The sequence below is a fragment of the Callospermophilus lateralis genome, unplaced genomic scaffold (genome assembly GCF_048772815.1).
Source record: "Callospermophilus lateralis isolate mCalLat2 unplaced genomic scaffold, mCalLat2.hap1 Scaffold_193, whole genome shotgun sequence".
NCBI classification, from domain to species: Eukaryota; Metazoa; Chordata; class Mammalia; order Rodentia; family Sciuridae; genus Callospermophilus; species Callospermophilus lateralis.
This window is the reverse complement of record NW_027512944.1, coordinates 573,028-596,145: the sequence shown is the minus strand read 5'-3', so window position 1 is coordinate 596,145 and position 23,118 is coordinate 573,028. Positions and strand designations below refer to the sequence as shown.

Below are 23,118 nucleotides of genomic sequence, written 5' to 3'. Positions count from 1 at the left end.
CTTGGGGAAGTTTATTTTTTCAGGGCTGTTGGAAAGATGAGAACATTTTGGAGTGGTTTGGTAGCAATTTGTGGTCTCTCTTTGCTTTTCTTGGCAGCAGGGCTTGCTTTCCCTGGCAGAGCTCTGCCCGGATGTGCAGCGGAGGCCCAGCATTTTAAGAAGACTGTCTCAATGGCTAAGTTTTTAGGGCTCACTTCACGTTTGTATCCCAATTCACTCAGTGTTTATCCAGTGGCTTGGGCTAGGTTTGATGGAGACCTTTGTCAATAAAAAAAAAAAAGGAATCAGTAGATAAAATTAGGGAACAACTTCTCAGGTGAAGAATAAAATAAAAGACTGAATTATTGGGGGACACAAAAACTGCTGTTATATTCCTGCACTTAGGGCTTCTAGAACCAGGTGATTTCACACAAAAGAGAAAGAATGCTATTAATCTTTAAATATGCCTAGTTCAGGAAAAGCTGTTTATTTTCAGTGGAAAGGGAGTCAGAGCATTACAAATAAAATACTGTTCAGGTGCTAATAAATGATACTTTGAAGTGAATTGGGATAAGTTCCTACTTACTGGGATAAATTCTGATTTACATAACTATTTACTGTAGTTATGTAAATACAAGCTTCAATTCTTCAGCCTTTGATTTTAAAAGAATCTCTGATTCTATAATCTCAATTTAGAACTAAATTGACTGGCTTCTTCCTCCGTTTTTTATTAAAGAAAATAACTTTATAAGGATGATCCTTTTGTGATTGGATACATAATCTCTATGGATATCACCAAGTCATCTTATAAAGAAGTGAACAGAGAATGAACAAGGATCATGTCATTGGTTTTTCTGAGGTCAACAGAGCCTGGTTTGGGTCCTTGATTCAGTCTTCTATCCAAATATCCTAGCATTTAACAGTGAGCTATTGTCAAACAAAGGAATCCCCCCCCCAAGATAAACCATCCACCCTTTTGTTCATCATGAGGATGTCACTAACTAATACTGTGATGTTCCGATGGGACAAAGGGAAGAGGAAAGAAGGATGCTTAACCAATAATGGTTGCTATGATGAGGAGGAAATAGGGGTACTTATTAAAATGCCAGCAACAACACTCATCCCACATTATATAAGAATTAAGCTACTGTAAAAAAGACACTCTAATTCAAAATGCTGTGGTTTTTTTATGGCGGGCTTAAAGAATTTGCGTTAACCATGACATCAAACCTCAAGCCATCTTGTACTAGAAATGCTGACGTATGGAATGATCGGCTGAGAATTCACAATTCATCTTTTCCCATTGTCTCCTCTCCTCCCTCATCTAAACTGAGTAAATGAAACGAATCCACACTCTATTAGAATTAATCAGCCACTCTGCCGTGCAGATGTCCGAAGGGGCCCTGGAGTCCTGGCTGGCACAGAACATGTTGTCGGTGACACTCACGGGGATGCCGTGGTCTTCATGCTGCTTCTCACACAGCAGTGAGTCCACCACGCTGACCACCCCAGAGCGCAGCGTGTCGTTCTTGAAGCCAGGGCTCCTCACATCTGCCAAGATGTTCCAGCCAGCCACAGTGAGGTGGGACTCCTGGAAGGAGATGCTGAGGTCCGTAGTGGCAGCGAGGCAGATGGGCTGGACACGGGTGCTGATGCGGGCCTTGTCCAGGAGCTTCAAGATGGCGATGTCAGCATCCAGCAGTATGGGGTCATAGTTGGGATGCAGAATGATGGCAGAAATCTATCAATACAAGGAATGGATAGCAATGGTGAGCATCCAGCTCCATGGTGAACAAGGACAGTCAAGTTTGGGGGCAAAATTATTGGGAGAAATTGTTCAAAAACCAGGTACCATTATTTGACATACTTTGCTCAAGAAATCTTAAAAAGTAATTGCTCTGTTTCCAGCACTGCAAACTGAAATGACTACTGAAGTCTGTTAGATGACATTAAATAAGTGGAGTATTCAGGTGAAGCTACAGAGACCGGGAGCACACACACACCCTATCTAAAGTGGACAGAAAGCTGGGTGCAGTGACCTGTGATCCCAGTGACTCAGGAGGCTGAGGCAGGAGGATTGCAAATTCAAGGTCAGCCTCAGCCATTTAGCAAGACCTGTCCCAAAATAAAAAATGAAAAGGACTGAGAATGTATTTTTGTGGTAAAATATCACTGGAATCAATCTCCAGTATGTATAAATGAATAATAAATTAAAAATAAATAAAATAAATGGGCAGAGGCCACTTCATTCCAGCTGATCGCTGCCGTACAGAAATGGGCCAGCATTCTACTTTTGCCAGAGCATGGACTCCAGATCTTTAATTGAAACATCTTAATTTTTTAATGGTGGTAAGTAACTAATGAAGAAAATATACATCAGCATCATCATGTTCTGTTACTGGAACTGTGTTTGAGCACATTTCCGTGAGAAACTCATGTCACACTCATCATGATATATGGGTCTCCCTCCCACTAGCCTGGACTCTTCAGAGTGGAAACCATACTTTGTTCTTTTTTGTATCTAGTTTCGGTGAAGGGCAAACTGTTGTATCCCCCAAATAGATGGATGGACAGATAGAAGGATAGGACAGATGGGTAGGTGGATAGATGGATGGATGAATGGACAGATAGATGGGTGAATAGAAGGCAGGGAGGGACGCAGGAAAGAGAAAAGCATTCTGTAAATTGATGAGGAATGTCTTGGATAGGATTTGTCTATGTCCTCAAAGCCTACCAGGTAGTGCCCAAATGCATTGGGTGATTAACTCTCTTTTATCCTCGAACTATTTGTTAATCTACTTTGAACTTGACTCTGTGCTAGGCTGTGAGGGTCTCGTGACATAGAATGTTTATGGAAAAGATGGTTTTAGGCCAAGCAGGTATTAAACAAATAATTTCACTAACTTTTAATTTATTATGAGCTACTAGACAAATTATATGTGTATTTTACTTGGAAGTAATTGAATTCTTTTTTTAAATATTTATTTTCTAGTAGTTGTAATTGGACACAATACCTTTATTTTATTTATTTATTTTTATGTGGCGCTGAGGATTGAACTCAGAGCCTCGCACGTGGTAGGTGAGCCCTCTACTGCTGAGCCACATCCCCAGCCCAGTAATTGACTTTTGATAACCATGATGATAGATGGAGCTTGTCTCTTACTTTTAAAAGAAGCAAAGTGGGGAAGGACAGGATGGCCTTTCTAAATGCCCCTGGTATGTGCCAGGCCCGGGACTGGTACTGACATGCTAAGTTGACAGGGCTGACATGGTCTTGCTCTCCTGTGCTTAGAACTGGTTGAGCCAAAGCCCTGGTTTCCAAGTTGAGCCCTCCTCTCTCACCCGTAAGCTTTGGATGGTCTTCTCATCCCGGTCATCATCCCGGTAAAACTTCCCCAAGACGATTTTGAGATCTGCTGTCTTGATGACGGTGACCTTCCCCAGGTCAGTAACCCAGTGGGGGGCCACCACCACGGTACGCTCGTTCACCAGGGCGCCGCTGCATACCAGAAACCATGCGCCCTTGTGCAGACCCCCATCGTGCACCCCACTGGTCCTCCTGTAGATAGCTGCTTGCCATGGCCAGCGTGTCCCTTGGGTCTTCAGAGAAGTGACGTTCTCGATTTTCCCACAGACTATGGAGAAAGCACCAGTTCAGTAATACCAACTTAGATATTTCCATCCAAAGGGGAATGCATCTCTCTGCCAGGAGAGCACCAACTGGAAAGGTGGTCCCATGGGTCCAATGACCACTAAGCCATCTCACCTGGATTTCTTCTCCCTTTAAATATTGATCTAAACACAGTTGGTTATAAAGTCAAAGGTTAAAATTGGAGGTTTTATAGTAAAATGAAACCCAGATTATGATCCCAGGCACTTACTATCAATAGGACTTGGGTCAAGTGACTTAATCTTTTAGAGTCTCAGTTTCCTCACCTGTAAAATGGATAGAGCAATAATAATGGTCTCATAGGGTTCCAGAAGACTGAATGAGATGATGTATACAGACCCTCAAAAATATCATGACCGTCATGATAAACGTGACCGCCATGATCTAAACCACGCTGTTCTCCTTTCACAAGGGGAGAATGGAGAAAGGAGCTGGGTCCTGTTCTAGACACTTCCATATATTGTCTCAGTAATCACCATCTTAACAGAGGAGGTAATTAATATTTTATTAATTAATAACAATTACCTAATTAAAATCACCGCAGGGTGGCTGTGAAATGGAGCTTAGGGTAGCCAAGATGACGTAACTAGAGGCTGCCTAGCACCTCTAACCCCCTCCCCACTTGCTGTTTAGTTCCTGCTCTCTTCCTCTTCTCCCAGTAAACATGATAGAGTTATCCACAGAAAGTATGCCCCTAGGAGTTCATGACTCTGCTTCTCCTGGGAAGTAAGTTCAAGGCAAAGGAAGACACTTCTAACCAAGGGGTTCCAGGTATCACCAAACTAGGGAAAGCCATGCAAGACCACTCCTTTGGACAATGGGACTATCCCCAGACAACAAGGTGAATGGCTTTACACAGGCCGCTTTGGAAACTGAAAGATACCGTCACTCAAATATGAGCCTTGACTCACTAGGGATGCAAGATGGGGCCCGCCCACTCCACTTCCCAGTCCTCAGACACATCCTCTGGCTGCTGCCCAGGCGGCGGTAGAAGGGTGAGAGGCACTCATACTGGAGCTGGGTGTGCAGGTGCTGGTACCCAGCGGGCAGGTCTCCAAAGGGAAGGGCTGGCTTCTTGGTAGGGGCACCCTGCAGCTTCTCCTTGCTGAAGGCCGATGAATAGAGCTGGTGTAATGGCATCTCCCTGGTTCAGAGCATATGGGGCCAGAGAAAGAGACTGTCACCCTGGTCCCTTTAGCATCCATGCCAGGTCCCATGTAGATATGTGGTTACAGAAGAAGAGGAAAATGTCCTGTCTCTGTCTCTATATCTCTGTTCTTTCGCTTCCTTTCTCCTCTCTCTCTCTCTCTCTCTCTCTCTCTCTCTCTCTCTCTCTCTCTCTCACACACACACACACACACACACACACACAGTACCCTTCACCTCTACCACTGAGCAAATTCTCTCGTACGCCGCAATCTTTTCATTCCTCCATTTCCATTTCTGGCATGCTTCCAACTGCCTCGGATTTTAACCAAAGAGAACTACATCTGACATAATAGCTGCTATGCAAAGACACTACACAGGCACACACACAAATTTAATTGCGAAACTAAATAGAAAAAGGAGTTAATTTGAATGAGAGAATTCAGGCGTACTTTTTTTTCCCCCTGCAAACATTATCATAATGGGGCAATATTAGGAATTGACTTGAACTAAACTGTGTTGATACAGTAGCTTGATTTAGCAATTAGCAGATGTAATTAGTTCACCTCGGAGAATAGAAATTTCTCTCAGGGTACATTGATTGGGAGAAATATGAAGTGTTGTGTGTAAATGTGGAAAGGGATATTAAATGATCCCTGAAGGTGAAGGCCCCAGAGACCACTCTGGGGTTCTTGGGGGAGATATACACACATTGTTCTGCTTTGTGTTCGTTTTATATTGGTGCCCACTGAGTGACAAGCTGAAATTCCTTTAGGAATCAATGTCTTCATTCCCATTTGATGAATGGAGAAGGGAAGCCCAGATAGGTAAGTGAGAGTGCTCACAGGCACACAAGAAAGGAAGATGGTTCCTGAGACCACCATGCTTAGCTGTCATGACTTCCATGTGGTGTCGCAACCACATCAATTTGATATCACTGTAAGAAATTATTTCATGCATCTCTATAGAACTTGGATCAGAGCAAATATTCCACCTATATTGATTTCACTCAACAAATATTCCTATCATGATTCTAACCAGGTCTATAATTCTGGGAGCTTCTGCGCTTGCAAATAAGTTTATCTCTAGGCCACTGAAGGTTCACACTGCCTTTGGGGGCTCCCCAGGTGAGCCTGGCTGTTGGAGATAAGTAGAACCCCCACCCCCCACTTCAGCAGCCTGCCTTCCAGAAAGGCAGAAAAACCGAATTTCAGGTTTGCTTCTCATTTACATGAGACAGCAGGCACGTTGCCACCTAACCTCCCATTAAAATTGTCTTAAAAACTGCATTCTTTTTGAGAGGGGTTCCTCCTCGAGATGTCTCTTTGGGAAGAACAGGGGGATTCCACTCATTGGAGAGTCCAGCCCAGGGAATCACAGAGACCTGAAGACAGGGCTGAGTTTGAATTCCATTGCCACCATTCCAAAAAAAATGTCTTGCCTAAAAGGAAAAGACTTGAGAGAGAAAGAGGAAGGGTCAGATGCTGGTGGGCATCCTCACCAAGGAACACTCCAGGGCGAGCCTGGTCACTCGAACTCATTATTACTAACCCTGACAATAGCTGCCTTTAACAGGTGCTTGTATGTGCAAGGTGCTTTGCTAAAGGTTAGTCTAGTGCATAAGGGAGCAGACCCTGGAGCCAGATGCTGAGTTTATGTCCTGGTTTTGCCACTTCTAGCAGTGTGACCTGGGGCAAGTTACTTAACTTCTCTGAGCCTCAGTTTACCCATCTATAATAAAAACGGTAATAAAAATCTGTAATAAAAAGAATAATGCCTTCCTCAGAGGCTATAGTGAGAATTAAATGAGCCTAGACATGTGAAGTACTCAGAAGAGCAGCTGTACACAGAAAACATGCAATAAGTGTTAGCTATTCGTGTTGGATTTAATCCTTACAACAATTCCCAGAGACTGCTATGATTATTCTTGCTTTTCAAGAGAAGGAAAAAAATAAAAGGCTCAGCAGGCTTAGGAACTTTCCTAGGCATACGTAGAACTAAAGAGGGGCAGAACCAGCTCAGGAACCCTTGACTGTCAGTCACTCCAATGTTTTCATTCAGTAAATATTTATTGAGTGTCTTCCACATGGCAGGCACTGTCTCAGGCACTAGAACAAAGCAGACAATGCTCCTGTACTTGTAACTTCTGTATTTGGAATGGGGAGACAGAAATTGAACACATGAACCAAGACAACCGGTAGAGCGGGAGTTGAGATGAACATGGCCAGAGAACACCAGGTAAAGGAGTTGGAGGGCAGCCGGGGGTGGTAAACTTGATAGTTTTAAAAGGGAAGCCAAGGGAGGCCTCTCTGTCAGGTAAAAACTGAGCAGAGAACTGAAAGAAGGGAGGCAGCGAGCCTTGATGGGATCCTGTGGAAGAAGTTTCCAGATCAAAGGAGGCACAAGAATAAAGTTGTACAGCAGAACTGTGCTTGGAGAGAGAGAGAGGAAGCCTTCCTTATTGGAGCAGACACAGTGAAAAAGAGGTGAATAGAACTGGGCCTACTGCCCCTGCACCCCAAGGTGGTCTTCAGAGCTCACATCCCTGATGGCGACTGGCCATGCATCTCTAGTTTCTGGACTCCACCATCTCCTCTCTCCACTACAAGAACCTCTGACTGCCAGCTGGGGTGTAGGAAGGTGTTCTTCCTGATGCCAGCGCCTAGAAGCTGCCACAATGCATACATAGTAATTTAGAGAAGACTCAAGAATGACAACCCAGTTCCTCAAAGACCATCTGAGTGTCTTCTCACCAATCATCTACTTTCCCACGATCCAATAAAATTTGTCCATCTTCCAACCTTTGCTACCTCTTGGCCAAAGGCAGCTGGCTAATGAGCTTCCATGGAACAAGCCCTATTCTTTCATTACCATTTAGCACTAAATGTCCCTAAGAAACCACAACACAAAGTAGAGAAAGGGAATAGGAGAGGAAATCTCCATTACCCTTCCTGACAGAGTCTCACCTTGACTGGACCTGCATTGGAAGAACTCTCCTTCTCACCAGGTCTGAGACCTTTGGCTCTTGGCAGGCTGGGAAAAAAAAAAAAACAGACAGGGTCGCATCATCTGTTTTCAGACTCACTGTTCACATGGCTCAGTTCAGATTCATCCCTAACCCCCTTTCTGGATACCACGTGCTCATTCCCCAGACTCAGAAGCAAGACATGTCAGCCAAGCTAGAACAGTTCGTTTAGCAAAAAAGCATGCTGGCTTTCTCCTAAATTGACAGCTTTCTCTGAAGAACTCTGATGCCTCTGAAAAACTCCTCCACCTAGGTGATTTGGGGCCTTGATGATTAAAAGATAGGACTATCTGCTTATGCATCTAGCATTAGCACACTTGATCAGAATGGAATAAAATTCAAATGGAGTCTTAATATATTGCCCATACTGGGAATGAGAAGGTTCTCATTTAAAACCAGGCAGCAATGTCAATCATAGATAAGTCTTGTGTAATTGATTTTTCCCAAGTCCTTTCTCTGCTATTAAGGACCCCAAAAAATCTCTAGGAGACAACTCAAAGCTCAGTTTAATTTTTCTGAAGTCTCATTTTTTTTTCCACAAGTGAAAAGGAGTCCTTCCCGTCTCACTTTCCCAATCAAGAGCAGCCAACATTTGTCTAATTAGTGACTTAGAGTACTTTAGTTGTATTAATTTGTAAGAGTTGACAAAAATCTCCAAGGACATATGTAACGCCGTTCCCATACTTAATGAAATAAAACATCAGAAATCTATGCTGGTGGGGATGAAAGTCGTTTCTGGCTAAAGTCTAAAGTGATTTATTCCTTTCACAAATTATTCCCTTTCATTCCTTTTCCCATGATTCAGGTTGTTGACAAACACCCAGAAGGGAAAGTAGAGGACTGAGGCAATTATCTGGATAATCTAGGACAAGAACCCGCTTTTTTTCCCAGTAAACAGCCAGATCATTGTGACTGTCCCCCAAAACAGAGGTGCCGCTAACCAGAAGCAGCTAGAAACTATGCACCCCCACTGCAACAGAATTGGTTCCAACCGCTCTCTATAACATTTCATTTCTCTGCCTCCAACTTACATTTTGCAGTTTACTGCCTGGGTTGCCTTCCTTTGCATTTACCAATGCCTGGTAAGTTACGCCTCTGTAATTTCCTTCTGTCTTCCATCTGAAATGTCATCCCGACTCCCCTTCACATCCTCAAATCCTCTCCAGCCTTCCAGACAGGCCCCAATTTTACCTGCTTCATGCAATTATCTCTCTTTCAAGAAACTCCCTCTCTCCTTTTCCTGAACTATCCGTTTAGTTCCTACAGCTGTCTGTTGAGTGTTCAAAGATCTACTATGTTAGTCTTGAAACATCTTTACGGGTCCAACTTCTCCCAACATAGGCAGCCAGGGAAGATGAGTCCATTCAGTTTTGACCTTGGATCTGCATATATAAACCTCAGCCCTATTGTTTTTCCTGAACTGTTCTGATAACTATATCACTCTCCTCCATCACCTCAAGATGCTGTGATTACAGTAAGCATGTCCTCCCTAAGTCCAGAAAAAAAGAAGCAAATATTTTTAGGGATGGTTTTCAATCTAAGAGATAATGTGGTTCGGGAGAAAACTTAAGAGAGGAAGGGACCCCCCACCCTCCAACACACACATAGGGGCTTAAAAGAATGTATTGAAGCTATCAAAAAGCACAGTAGCTCCATCTACCCCTATAGGATCCTGACATACCCATAAGTTACCTTTTATGCAGATGGGCTGTTTCCATGACCACTCTCCATTCTGTTGGCAAGTTCTCTTCTCATTGCCACTAAGAACATAGGAGTTATTACAAAAGAATGACACCACAGTGCCGATTTTACAGATCGCCCATTGAGCAGTCCAGGACCTCCTGTTATATTCTTGTACCCATTGACTGGTCCCCCAAGATCTGAGCAGTTTCTTTCTTCAAGGACTAAAAGTGAAAAACAAGAGAAAAGAAGAACTGCTAAAAGTCTGAGTCATTTAACTTTAGAATAGAATATTTTCATTATTTCATTGAATTAAAAATACAGTGATATCAAGCCTGCTAACAGTGTGCGCAAAAGAATTACCAAGAGAAATCTCATAATAGCAAATGCATGTATTAGACACGTCTTTCCTTGTTTTAATGATTTATTCTCAGATGGAGAAATATTTCATTCTAAATGTAAACAACTTTGACACAAATCTGACTCTTACATGATATAGTTCTTTTTTTATTTCAAATTATAGGAGCTGGGCAAGACTGGACAAGAAAAATATTTCACCTAGATTTTATAATCAGGATACAGGCATTATTAGTTTTCAATGTTGTATTATCTCCCTCATTTCCTATTGCTTGAGCAATTAAATTAGACTGTTCAGTTTCCTATTTATGTTGTATACAAAAAAGTAGAACTGCTTAACAACAAGAATACATATATGAAATAAATTTAAATCTTATATTTCATATCAAGAAAAAAGTGTTTCAAGTTTTAGTTAAAACTACTAGAGGACAATATCATTGCAAAAATATTACAAATTCCCCCTGATGCCCAAATGTAACTTTTTATCTGTATACTTAATATTCTTAATATTCTTAATGACTTAAAGTAAAAATGGCATCCCCAGCCTTTCTGAGCACTGAACAGGATTTTAGATTTAATCTGGAAAAATTCTGTTAAATAGGTAACATATTTTTCTCATACAGATTATGTCACGATACTGAACATGACCTGTCAAAGGAAAGAGAATGAGTTCTCCAAAGAATTCAACTGAATTTGGGCACTAATCTATCAGTTTCCCTGGTTTCTTTTTAATCATTTCTTCTAAGACACAGGCTCATTCCTATAAAACAGTTCTTGGGCAATGCAGTTATGCATTTGATGTACTTTCCTTCCCATAACTGTCCCAATTATCTTCCAAGCAACTTAACTTGCTTGCCTCCAGGCAAGAAAAGAATCTTCTTTCAAATAGCGCTTTTAAAACATTCAAGAATTAAAAATAAACAACATTACCGGGTGCAACTTGGCAAGATTGCTGCAATTAGCCAACTGACTGGTTTGTCTCCTCTAGGATTATCCATAGCCCATGTGGCAGATGATCAATAACACTCTGTGTGCTTTGGGGGATTATGTAATATGAGTGATTTCCCTGGTGGGTGAATTCAAAACTCCTATTTTTAAGTGTTACAAAAAGGGACCTCACTGAGCAAGACTGTTTAAAATACTAAAATGGTATAAAGAGGGCAATGTGGCTTTTTTATGCTTCAAGTGGTCTCAGAAAACCCTAGTACTTGTATTTTCAGGAATCCCTCTCTGATGGGAGGGGGAGGGAGAGGAAGCAGTACATGTCACCTCCGTGATGGTGCCAGCTTCTTTTAGGAGATGCATTCAGTCTGAACATATATCCCAGAGGGTGACCACTGGAGCTCAGAGACCACAATAAAAAACGTAGTGTATCCTGCCTGTACGTTTAAAATAATGGAACTAGTTGCCAACATAAAACTTGGGAGAATTCATACAAAAATAGGTGTCACTGGGTTCTCACACAATTCGGATCTTCAGTCTCCCAGCCTGCCTCCCCCAGAGCGACAATCACCTGGAGCTGAGAAATGGCTCTCTGCTCACCTGGGAGCTGCATTCTTCACCAGGCTGCCTGGCTCTGGCAAGTGTTTGAATCTGTGGCCAGTTGCCTATTGAGAGGCTATGATTTATGCACTTAAAGCATAGGTCCTTGTTTGTTTTGAGCTTTACTACAGCTCGTGGTCAAAAAAGATTGGGTGATATTTAAGGCCATTCCTGGAATACTGGGAGAAAATGAATGAGACTACAGCTACATCAGCCTCAGCAAAAGATAAATCTTTTCTACTGATGGTTTTGATAGGTGAGCCTGATTGTGGGGTTGTCTTCCCCTTGAAAGGAAGCTCTTCCATGGTTTGCTAGTCTCTCATGCCCTGGGCTGCCACAGCAGGGTTCTCATGAAACACACACACACACACACACACACACACACACACACACACACAGTATTTAATGTGGGCTTAAATACTAGGAATTTGGGAAAGTTCTTGAGCCCTTGGAGATAAAGATTTAGGACAATCCAGGTCCTTTGTTTCTCTTACTCAGGAGGCTATAAAAGAAGACTTAAAGAGAAATTAACTTGGAATACACAAATACCTCTGTTCAAGGGTAAAGGATGCCACTAAACATCTGCAATTCTTAAATGCAAACAATTTTATAACTTGACATTTTTGAAATCAGCTCATACGTGTACTTTTCACACAGAAATTTCTGTACAACTTAAATTCAATATCTTAGAATGGAGAAATATGATTTGGTTTTAAGTTATTGGTTTTAAGTTATTGCTTGTGGAATGTCACCATTAGGATAGAGCAAGTAATGCTTCTATGTTAGGATCCAATGGAGTGTTCAGGGGACTGAATGCTTGTTTCCCCCTCAAATTCATATGTCGAAATCCTAAGCCCCGATATCATGGTATTAGGGAGAGGGAGTCTTTGGGAAGTGATCAGGTCGTGAAAACTGAGCCCTGGTGTGTGAGATTTTTGCCCTTATTGAAGGCAACTCAGAGAGTTCTCTCTCCCTCCTCCTCCATGTGAGGATACAGCAAGAAGACAGCCCTCTATAAACCAGAAAGCAGCCCTCACCAGACAGTGAGTCTTCCAGCGCCTTGATCTTGGACTTCCCAGCCTCCAGAACTGTGAGAAATAAATGCTTGTTGTTTAAATCACTCAGTCTATGGTATTGTCTTGTAGCAGCCCCAACTGACAAAGACAGAAGGCAAGACTACGGCTGAAAATCAAGGGAAATATAGACAACAGAATCAGATTTATAAAGGGTCCAGCAAAGTGGTCATCTGACACTACTTAAGAATATACTTTGTATACAACCAGGGATATGAAAAATGGTGCTCTATATGTGTAATAAGAATGGTAATGCATTCCGCTGTCATATATAAATTAAAAAAATGAATTAAAAATGTAAAAAATAAATAACTCCGCTGATACATTCCAGAAATAAAAGACAAGATTGAGAACTTCAGCAGAAAACCAGGAATGCTGAAAAAAAATAACCTAAGAAAAATATCAAAAAGTGAAAAATTTAGTAACAGAACTCAGTGGATGGATTTAACAGCAAACTAAATAGAACTGAAAGATAGCTTACAAGAAAACTTTCAGAATGAAGTTGAAAGCGACAAGAAGGTGAAAATGTACTCAAAAATCTAAGAGGTTCATAGGACACAGTGAGAAGGTAAAGAAATACATAATTAACATTCTGGGAAAGGAGTCAGAGGGGAGAGGGAGGTGGGGGGAGAGGGAGGTGGGGGGGAGAGGGAGGTGGGGGGGAGAGGAAGGTGGGGGGAGAGAGAGGGAGGGAGAGTAGGACCGAGGAAGAAGAAAAAGAAAAAGAGGAGGAGGAAGAGAAGGAGAAGAAGGGGAAGAGGAAGAAGATGATGGAGGAGGAGGAAGAGAGATGACAATGGTCAGAAACAATGTGCTAGGAGATAATAGATGAATATTTTCCTGTACTCATGGAAGAATTTGTCCTTCAGATTCATAAAGCGCCAAACCAGACAAAAATGAAAAAATAGATACATGGGAATGTTTTAAAGCAACCAAAGTGGAGACAGACCAAGGGATTTGAAAACCATACTTTCTGATATTTGAAGTCATTGCTGGGCATGATGGCACACAGGTGTAATCCCAGAGACTCAGAAGTCTGAGGCAGGAGGATCATTGGCTCAGCAACTTAGTGAGGCCCAAACTAACTTAGCAAGACCCTGTCTCAAAATTTTTAAAAAGGGAAGAGGGGGTGTGGCTAGCAATGTAGCTCAGTGGTAAAGCACCTCTAGGTTAAATCTCTAGTCCCCAAAAAAGTGAAAATTAAAATAAAATAACAATTGTAGTCATTATCTTTAATGATTTTGCTTCTTTATACTTTTATCAAGTTTTACAATCATAAAGTAAAATCATAAAAGTTTGTTTTTTATTATTTTTTTGTTGTTTCTGTTTTTATTATTTTTTAAATATTTTATTTTTTAGTTATAGTTGGACAAAATACCTTTATTTTATTTATTTATTTATTTATTTATTTATTTATTTATTTATTTATTTTTAGGTGATGTGGAGGATCGAACCCAGGGCCTCACACATACTAGGCAAGCACTCTACTGCTGAGCCACAGCCCAAGCCCCGGTTATTATTGTTTTAAAAAATCAAACAAAATATTTTTGAGTGCTGTCCATTAAACATCTAAATCTAGCATACAGTGTTTATGCCTTGTTTTTTGGTCCAATTGTCTCTCAGTCCATGCAAATCTCTTTAATATTTTGTATAATCACATTATAAAATTTCGCATGAAATCTCTTAAGTAAGTCTTGTAACTAGATTCTTGTAGAAAAAATACTGGCCTCTAAGATCAGATAGATATGAGTTCAAATATTCATCTGGTTCCCCAGAGTCTACAACAGCAGGCACTTAATAAATATTTGTTAGGGGTAGAAGGAACAAAGAGTGAAAGTTTTTCAATCTTGTACTTAAGAAACTAAGAGCTGGGAACCATTTAACCTCCCCAATCATTGCTTTTCTTAACTATAAAATAAAATAATAACACTTACCTGGCTGGGCTGGTTTTGAGGAGTCACAGAAATAACACAAAGTTTCCTTTTTCCTCATTTGCCTTTGTTTACAAAGCACTCAATGTCTTTAAAAGCTAGTTCCCCAAATTTAATACACCTTAAAGAGCACTCCAGAGATAAATCTTAATAGCTCATTATTAGACCTATTCAAGCACAACACAGTCTTTCGCTCTATTTCCTGGGCTTTTGGTAATGTTTACCCGTGATGAACTTCCAAAACTGTGTTGATTCAGACTTCTGGGTACCAACCAGGGTGTCTGTTCATTTATTTTGTTTAATCTTACACAATAAAGCCTTAAAATTATGTTCCTATATCAAACAACCCGCGAGGGTTATTCTTTCTCTTTAATTTTCTGTACTTTCCAAAGCTTGCATACTCCCTTGTGATGTTTTTTTTAAGAGAATTCTAAAACTTTCTCCATCCTTCCTTCTCTCTCTTAGTTGACATCTACCTGGTGGGTACATAGACTATCTGCATCTCATCAGAGCTCCTCCCTGCGGTTAGGTTTCAAAATGATTTTTTTCCCCCTATGTGTTCTCTTTTTAGAAACCTTTGTATATCCCTATTGAACAGATTCATGATTCTTTCTGTTTGATTTTTCAAGGACTTTAGGTTTCATTTCTCCTCAGCGGGATGGATATTTTCAGGCAAAGCCAATTGAGAATTTAAAATATCTGCATCCCTGGCCCTGAAGGAGCACCAAACTCCTGCTTTGTGAAATAAAAGATTGCATGATTAGTAATAAATAGCACATTGCCCTGTTACTTTTGGAACTCAGCCTGGGGACATTAACACACTAAGTTTAGCATGCCCCCACATGCCACTGCATGAACAACAGCAGTCATCAGAGGTACATTTCTCTGGGGTCTTGTTTCAAATAAGCATTTCAAGAAAGCCTTCTCTCTCCCTCTTTTCTTTCCCAGGGCCACGGAATGAGGAAGTTCTCTGAGTTCACTTCCCACGTGATTTCACACGTGACTGCTACGTGAAGGTTTTGTGATGGCTCTTGTCATGACCATTACTGGTGTCCCAGCCACGTTCCCTCATACTCACAAGTCACCCATCCCTCACCTTCGACATGTGATAGCTGGGGCCTACAGCCTTCAGAGGGTGTCCTTGGGCATGGCCATCTGCTTATCCAGATGGGGGGGCACTAAAAAAATACCTAGAGTTCTGTCCTCCTCCCAGGCCCACCCCAGGCTCACCTGTAGCCAATATGTGGAAATAGAAGAACCCAATCCCTGTTCTTTGAGGTTTGATTTACATTCCCAGAACCCCCATGGGGGATGGGCTGTGTAGAAGATTACTTGAAAATATTCTTGCTTGATGTCTTCCTCTTTCTTATCTTGATTCTTCCACTCCTTGCTGGTTAATCACAGAGTAATCCCTTTAGTGAATCACCTGGGCCCATAGGCTTGACTCAGGTTCTGTTTGAGGGAGAAACTAACCCAATACCTCTCTGTTAATTTCTTAGCTAGGCATCAGGGCCTCTCAGGTTTCTTCTCCATGGCACAGGTGTCTGTGATGAGGCCCCAGAGAGGCAGTGGGCTCAGCCCCAATATGGAGCCTACATGCCTTTCAGCATTCCTGGGTGGTGACGAAGCCTTAAGAAGGCTGTTGGGCCAGGCAGCTACAGGCTGGTCCTTAAGACAGCCCCCAGCTTCCATGCTTGCTCCTGGGCTCCAGCCCAGCCCCACATCAGCCAATCTGCTGTACCTGAAGGGAATAGGTGATCTGAGGCAATGAGATTCCTCAGACCAAACAGTGCAGACCAGAATCTACCATCAGAAGAGTCTCCTTGAGGATCTGGCATGATCCATGTTCAAGACTCTTTTCACAATCCTGGGGTACCAAAGAAGATTCAACAATAATTGAAATTGAATCTCTCATGCTTCCCTGAATTATGGGGCTTAGAGTTGGATTTAAGATGATTTAAAGCAAATAAAATGTTATCTTTTTCTCCCTGAATGGAACAGTGAGAGGCAATACCTGTTACAAAGGCACCAAGTGAGAAGGCTAGGTCCAGAGGTCGGTGAGCAGGGGACATGGCGATGGAGACCTCAGAAGGCCTGTCAGATCAACATGCAGATGTCTTCAGGAAAAGTGGTTCTTCAGGGCACACTAATAATTTAGCTTTTCTGTACCCTCTAGTCAGAAAAGTAATATTGAATGTGACAAAAGGAAGTCCACATTTTTCATCCCTAACCCAGGGAGTGGACCCACCTTCTGGCTGTGGAAAGACAATAGACCTCTTTTTCCATGATGTCTCTGTTCACCAGTATATTCCCGTCCATAAAAGTGATACATTTTCCTAAATGAATCTAAAATCTTAATATGATACACTAGCCCCCCACCCGCAAGGCATATTTGTTTTCTCCTTTTGCTTAGGTCTGCAAGCTGTAAGATTATATTTGGAGACAGGAGCTGTTTATAACCTCTTAGGAACTAAAGAATCCAGTTGCTGCTTTGCCTTTTGGAAGCCAGCAGGTCCACCTTTCAGAGAAGGACTGGGAAGGTGCTGCTGCCTATTGATTTGACTGATCCCTTTGCTTTCACATGAAATGTTTAATGAGTACCTCCTCTATTCCCGGCAGAACAGGACATGGGAAGAGGTTTTTCTTTATCTTGAACATAGGACTTTTTCATTTAAACCCAGAAATACAAGTGACATCAGTCCAGGATGATTACACTAAAGTACTTTAGATATCTCAAGGCTTTCCTTGGCCTCCTGTAGGCAGTTATAGACAAAAATGGTTGGATACTTTCCTTCCAGCAACTTATTCCTCAGATCAGAATCTTACCAGACAATCTTTCTCAATCAGCCAGGTACGGTGGTGCACACCTGTAATCCCAGCAGCTCAGGAGGCTGAGGCAGGAGGATCACAAATTCAAAGTCAGCTTCAGCAACTTAGTGAGGCCCTAAGCAACTTAGTGAGACCTTGTCTTAAAATAAAACGATAAAACAGGCTCGGGATGTGGCTCAGTGGTTGAGCACCCTGGGTTCAATCCCTGGTCCAAAAAAACAAATCTTTTTTTTTTTTTTCTTTCTTTTTTTTTTTTTTTTGGTTATTCAAAACATTACAAAGATTGCAGAATCACATCGGTTACACATCCACATTTTTACATAATACCATAATAGTAACTGTTGTATTCTGCTACCTTTCCTATCCTCTACTATCCCCCCTCCCCTCCTCTCCCATCTTCTCTCTTTACCCCATCTACTGTAATTCATTCCTCGCCTTATTTTTTTCCCATTCCCCTCACAAACTCTTATATGTAATTTTGTATAACAATGAGGGTCTCCTTCCATTTCCAAGCAATTTCCCTTTTCTCTCCCTTTCCCTCCCACTTCATGACTCTGCTTAATGTTAATATTTTCCTCCTGCTCTTCCTCCCTGCTCTGTTCTTGGTTGCTCTCATTATATCAAAGAAGACATTTGGCATTTGTTTTTTAGGGATTGGCTAGCTTCACTTAGCATAATCTGCTCTAGTGCCATCCATTTCCCTGCAAATTCCATGATTTTGTCATTTCTTAGTGCTGCATAGTACTCCATTGTGTATAAATGCCACATTTTTTTTTATCCATTCATCTATTGAGGGGCATCAGGGTTGGTTCCACAGTCTAGCTATTGTGAATTGTGCTGCTATGAACATCGATGTGGCAGTATCCCTGTAGTACGCTCTTTTGAGGTCTTCAGGGAATAGTCCGAGAAGGGCAATAGCTGGGTCAAATGGTGGTTCCATTCCCAGCTTTCCCAGGAATCTCCATACTGCTTTCCATATTGGCCTCACCATTTTGCAGTCCCACCAGCAATGTATAAGAGTACCCTTTTCCCCACATCCTCGCCAGCACTTGTTATTGTTCGACTTCATAATGGGTGCCAATCTTACTGGAGTGAGATGGTATCTTAGGGTGGTTTTGATTTGCATTTCTCTGACTGCTAGAGATGATGAGCATTTTTTCATGTACTTGTTGATTGATTGTATGTCCTCCTCTGAGAAGTGTCTGTTCAGGTCTTTGGCCCATTTGTTGATTGGGTTATTTGTTTTCTTATTGTTTAATTTTTTGAGTTCTTTGTATACTCTGGATATTAGGGCTCTATCTGAAGTGTGAGGAGTAAAAATTTGTTCCCATGATGTAGGCTCCCTATTTACCTCTCTTATTGTTTCTCTTGCTGAGAAAAAACTTTTTAGTTTAAGTAAGTCCCATTTGTTGATTCTTGAAAAACAAATCTTAATCAAATAAATTCCTCATGGTTTAATTAGAATTTTAAGGAATGTTATTATAAGAAATCCAGTTTTATTTCCTCAGGCTGACTCAACTCACTCTGACACACACACAAAAAAGAGAGAACCCACAGGGTGGGGGTGGGGAATGTACATAATGTTTTTCATTAGCATTAATTTATCCTTACTAGTGCCTTTCTTACCTGTGCTTCTAAAAGTACATCAGAAGATAGGACCCTAACCAAGGAATAAAATAAAGGTGATCACAGGGTCCTTAAATAAATTAAAATAGGGTAAGGGGGGTCTCAGCAAATACTAGTCAAGCGTGAAATTTGACTGTGGCCTTGGTCGCAATGAAGATGTCCCTGGGTGTGATTGATTGAACTGTCTGATCCTGCTGTGTGGTGTGACAGAAAACCACTTATCTATAGATAGGAAGCCTGGTGAAGTGGAACCAGGTTCTAATCTAGACGCTTCTGCTGAGATTAACCATGGGGGCCTTGTTGGAATTGGAGTTCCCAGTTTTTTATCACATTTGTGTTCTCCCCGAGTCACTAGACAGAGAGCACCCCTCCAGGGCACATGGTGAAGCTATGGCAGTGTGGCCAGTACATCAGGGCATAAAGCCAAAGATGAGACAATTAGAAGAGAGATGCTTCTTCATGATGGAAGCAGCCATGCTCCAATTGCTGTCTAAAAGGGCTAAATGAGCATTCAAACAAATCTTTATTATTGGCTTCTCTCCAAACATCCCTGGTATCTCCACTCACTCCCTGACCCTAGAGAAGAGGTGTGTGTGTGTGTGTGTGTGTGTGTGTGTGTGTGTGTGTGTGTGTGGCGGGGGTGTATACAGATTATAAATAAATTCCTGAGTCTAACACTGTTTTTTTTTAATCAGAAATGCAAATGATTCATATTTTGAGAAACCTTCAGATAAGGCTAACCCTTAAAATTTATGTTATTCATCATTGATCAAAGATTTATCTAGAACTTTAGAGAAGCCACCAAATAGTGATTTAGCTGAATGTGATCACTGATCTTCTGGGAGAACATGACTAGATCCTGGGCTCCCCAACACCTGCCTAAGCATTATATCTGGACGTGTCTCCCAAGATGTTTCCAGAAGAGACCAGTGTTTGAATTGGTATAATGAGTACAGGGCTTACCCTCTCCAATGTGGGTAGGCAGCATGCAATCCACTGAGGGCCTGAATAGAACAAAGGAATGAGATGGAGGAAGGGAACATTGTGTTCTCTCTCTGCTTGGCTGGCTGAGCAGGATATCCACACTCGGTCCTCAGGACTCCTGACTCCCAGGCCTTCATGCCTGAACTGGAAACTACACCACTGACTCTCTACATTAGAGCCTTCAAATTACTAGCTCTCCTGCATCTCAGTTATGGGGGTTCTCAGCCTCCATAATCAGGTGAGCCTATACATAGATGAATCTCCTATTGGTTCTACTTCTCTGGAGAACCAGGGCTAACAGAGCTCTCGAGGCTCTACTAAGTTAACTCTTCAAGAAATACACTTTCAGAGAGGTGTCTGAGGTTAAGTTCCCCCAGCAGTAGCATGTGAGACTAGGTTTTGAGTACAAGCAGTATATCTTGGTGGCAATCCCAGGAAGGGCCAACAGTGGACTAGGGAAAATAAAGACCGTGAATTTCTTAAGTTATCAAGCAAGTTATCACTGGGGGGCAACTGAGAATCAGTGCCATTTAGCAACTCTGGGAAACAATGGGACATGCCTCATTGTTATCCCACTCAAGGAGCAAGATACCAGTTCTCACCTATGGAGCACCATCAATCCTTTGTTGAAGGATGATGGGATAAGTACTAACTCTACATGCCTCCAGGATGCCCATAGGCCAGAGGATCTTCCCAGCTGGAGAAGGTCTCAGGCAGGGTTGAAGGAACGTGAGGGCAAGAGCCAGTTGAGCTGGCACCCACTGGAATAGTGCAAGCATAAACAAGACCAGTCACTTTTTTTTTGTATGAGAAGGGGAATGATCTAGTTTTTAGAAATATCTAGCAACAAAGCATATTAATATTTCTGTAACTTACAAAAAAGAAATGTTCAGCGTTTCCCCAGTACTCACCCTTAGACACAGGAGAGCAAGGGAGAGGTCAGAATAAAATTAACAATCTTTGCAACTCTAAATGGGGCCTGTGTTTGCTTTCTTTCAATCTCTATTCCATCTGCTGGTCTTCTCTTTGGGATTGTCCTATTTCTGCTTCTAAATAATTTTAACCTAGTTATGATTGCTTATGTCCTCTTGGACTTTGGAAATGGTTTAGCAGCGATTTACGAAACTGTGAGTAAAAAGCATACATTTCTGTGGGCAAATTGTATGTTGATGAAATTTTTATGTCAGCCTGATAACCAGCTGAGCGGAAAAAGTAAGTCAGGATCCTATTCTGCTTTTTTAGAAAGATCTGAGTTTCGGAGCTGTAAGATTATCTGAGAATTAGCTATGGAAACAGGGCCAAAGTCAACAGAGCCCATCACCCCACGATGGAGCTGGTGTCAGGGGCTGGGGACGGAGGGACATTCGTCTCTATTCTTAGCATACTCTTGGGATCTACTCATTCTCACTCATCACCCAAATCAAGGGAACCACTTGTGACAGAATTTTGGTTCTGTTTGGAAAAGGCATTAACTTTCTCATTGGGGCTTTGTCCTTTCTGGAAACCTGATTGAATGTGAGGCCAGTGCTCAGAGACAACCTTCAGATGGCCTTTTAACTCTTCCTCACTTTCTCCTGTTCAAATTATATTTGAGTTCAAATTGTATCTAGACAAAACCAAATACTTTTTACTCACAAGAAGGTCTTCACCCACTGATGATGTCGTCTGCACTGAAATCTCTTTTCATCCCTTTCCAGCCAATGGCATCCTGCCTCTGTGATGCTTTCAAGCCCTTTGCGGGTGTGAATGAGACACTACCCATGTGAAATTATGCTTGGATTGCACACACTGCTATTTATTCATCCGGCAGCAATTTGGAGGCTGAGGCTTACAATGAGCTATTTGATCTTAATCAGGATTGTCTTGGGCCTCTAGTACACTGTGTCTTTCGACCACTACTTTTCCGGTCTTTGGATGGCCTATTTAATTGGATAGCTAACACTGCCTGTGCCTAAGAGATAGGTCAACTTTGACAACTTTTCAGAAAGCTCTAGTCATTTTATTCCTTGGTCCCAGTCAACCTGGCACATCCCTGTTTGACAGAGTGAATGGGTAGGATAGGTAACATACCTGAGTGTTAGAAACCTAGTGGTTCTCCACCTACTACATCTGCTTGGTAATAATAGTGATCCTGGGGTTTCTTCAAATCTCAGAAGGTTTCTGAGTCAGCTCCAGGGTAGAGGGCAACTCTAAACTACCGAAGAAATGTCCCTCTGTGGTAATCATAGTTAACATTTTGAAATATAAGAAATGTTCGCTATGGAAATGGTTGTGGCTCAGTGGTAGGGCGCTTGCCTGGCACGTGTGAGGCACTGGGTTCAATCTTCATCACCACATAAAAATAATAAACAAATAAAAGCATTGGGTCCATCTACAACTAAAAAAAAATGGCCTGAGCTACACAACTCTGTCTGTTTCAATTTGAGGTTCCTTGGCTGCTGGGCACATCCAAGTCCTTTGAGGAGATTCTTCTGAATGTCTGGCTTACAAGATGCACTCAGTAATCCTCACCACCCCTGTTGCCACCACCAAAGGCCTTCACTTCAGGAAGTTATAGCCAGAAACTATGCAACATGTGACCCTTTCCTCTACTAAAAATGGGCTAAGATTAGGCTAGTTTTATGGCTTTGCCCAAAGGCAGAGAAAATATAGGCCATGCAGCTCTGCCATGTTTCCTCAGGGCCTGGTACACTTCATGGACACTCAGAAGTGTTTGGCTGGATGCATCTGTACAGTGGAGATGACAGAAGTACCTATCATGCAGGAAGTTGACAAACTGAGCAGGCAATGTCCCATGAAGCACGGAGCCTGGTCTATATTAGGAATGGAGAGAATAATGACTATTGCTGTTCTTTGTACATGGATACCAGCAAGAACATCCTGTTCTTAAAGAGGAAGCTTTTGCCTTCTGGAGCAAGAGAAAGAGAAGTAGTGAAGGATCCAGGAGGCAGGAGCCTTTAAGGAAAACTGGGGGATCCCTAGCCTCTGTCAAAGGGCTGGGGTTCATCTCAGGGCCAGTGGTGACTGGAATGTGTTATGGTTTGGATGTGAGGTGTCCCCCAAAAGCTCAAGTGTGAGAGAAATTAAAGAAGGTTCAAAGGAGAGATGATTGGGTTATGAGAGTCATACCCCAATCCATGAATTAATTACCTGATGGGATTAACTGGGCGGTGACTGAAGGCAGGTGGGGTGTGGCTGGAACTTGGCTTTGGGGTATATATTTGTATTGGCAAATGGTGATATCTCTCCCCCCCCCCCGCCGTCTTTCTGGTCATC

General features: G+C 42.0%; 1 pseudogene; it reads right to left on the bottom strand.

Annotated features, from left to right (window-relative positions):
• Positions 1-1,303: 1,303 nt before the first annotated feature.
• Positions 1,304-23,118, bottom strand: part of LOC143387074 (inactive serine protease PAMR1-like) — a 159,924-nt pseudogene continuing 138,109 nt past the window's right edge.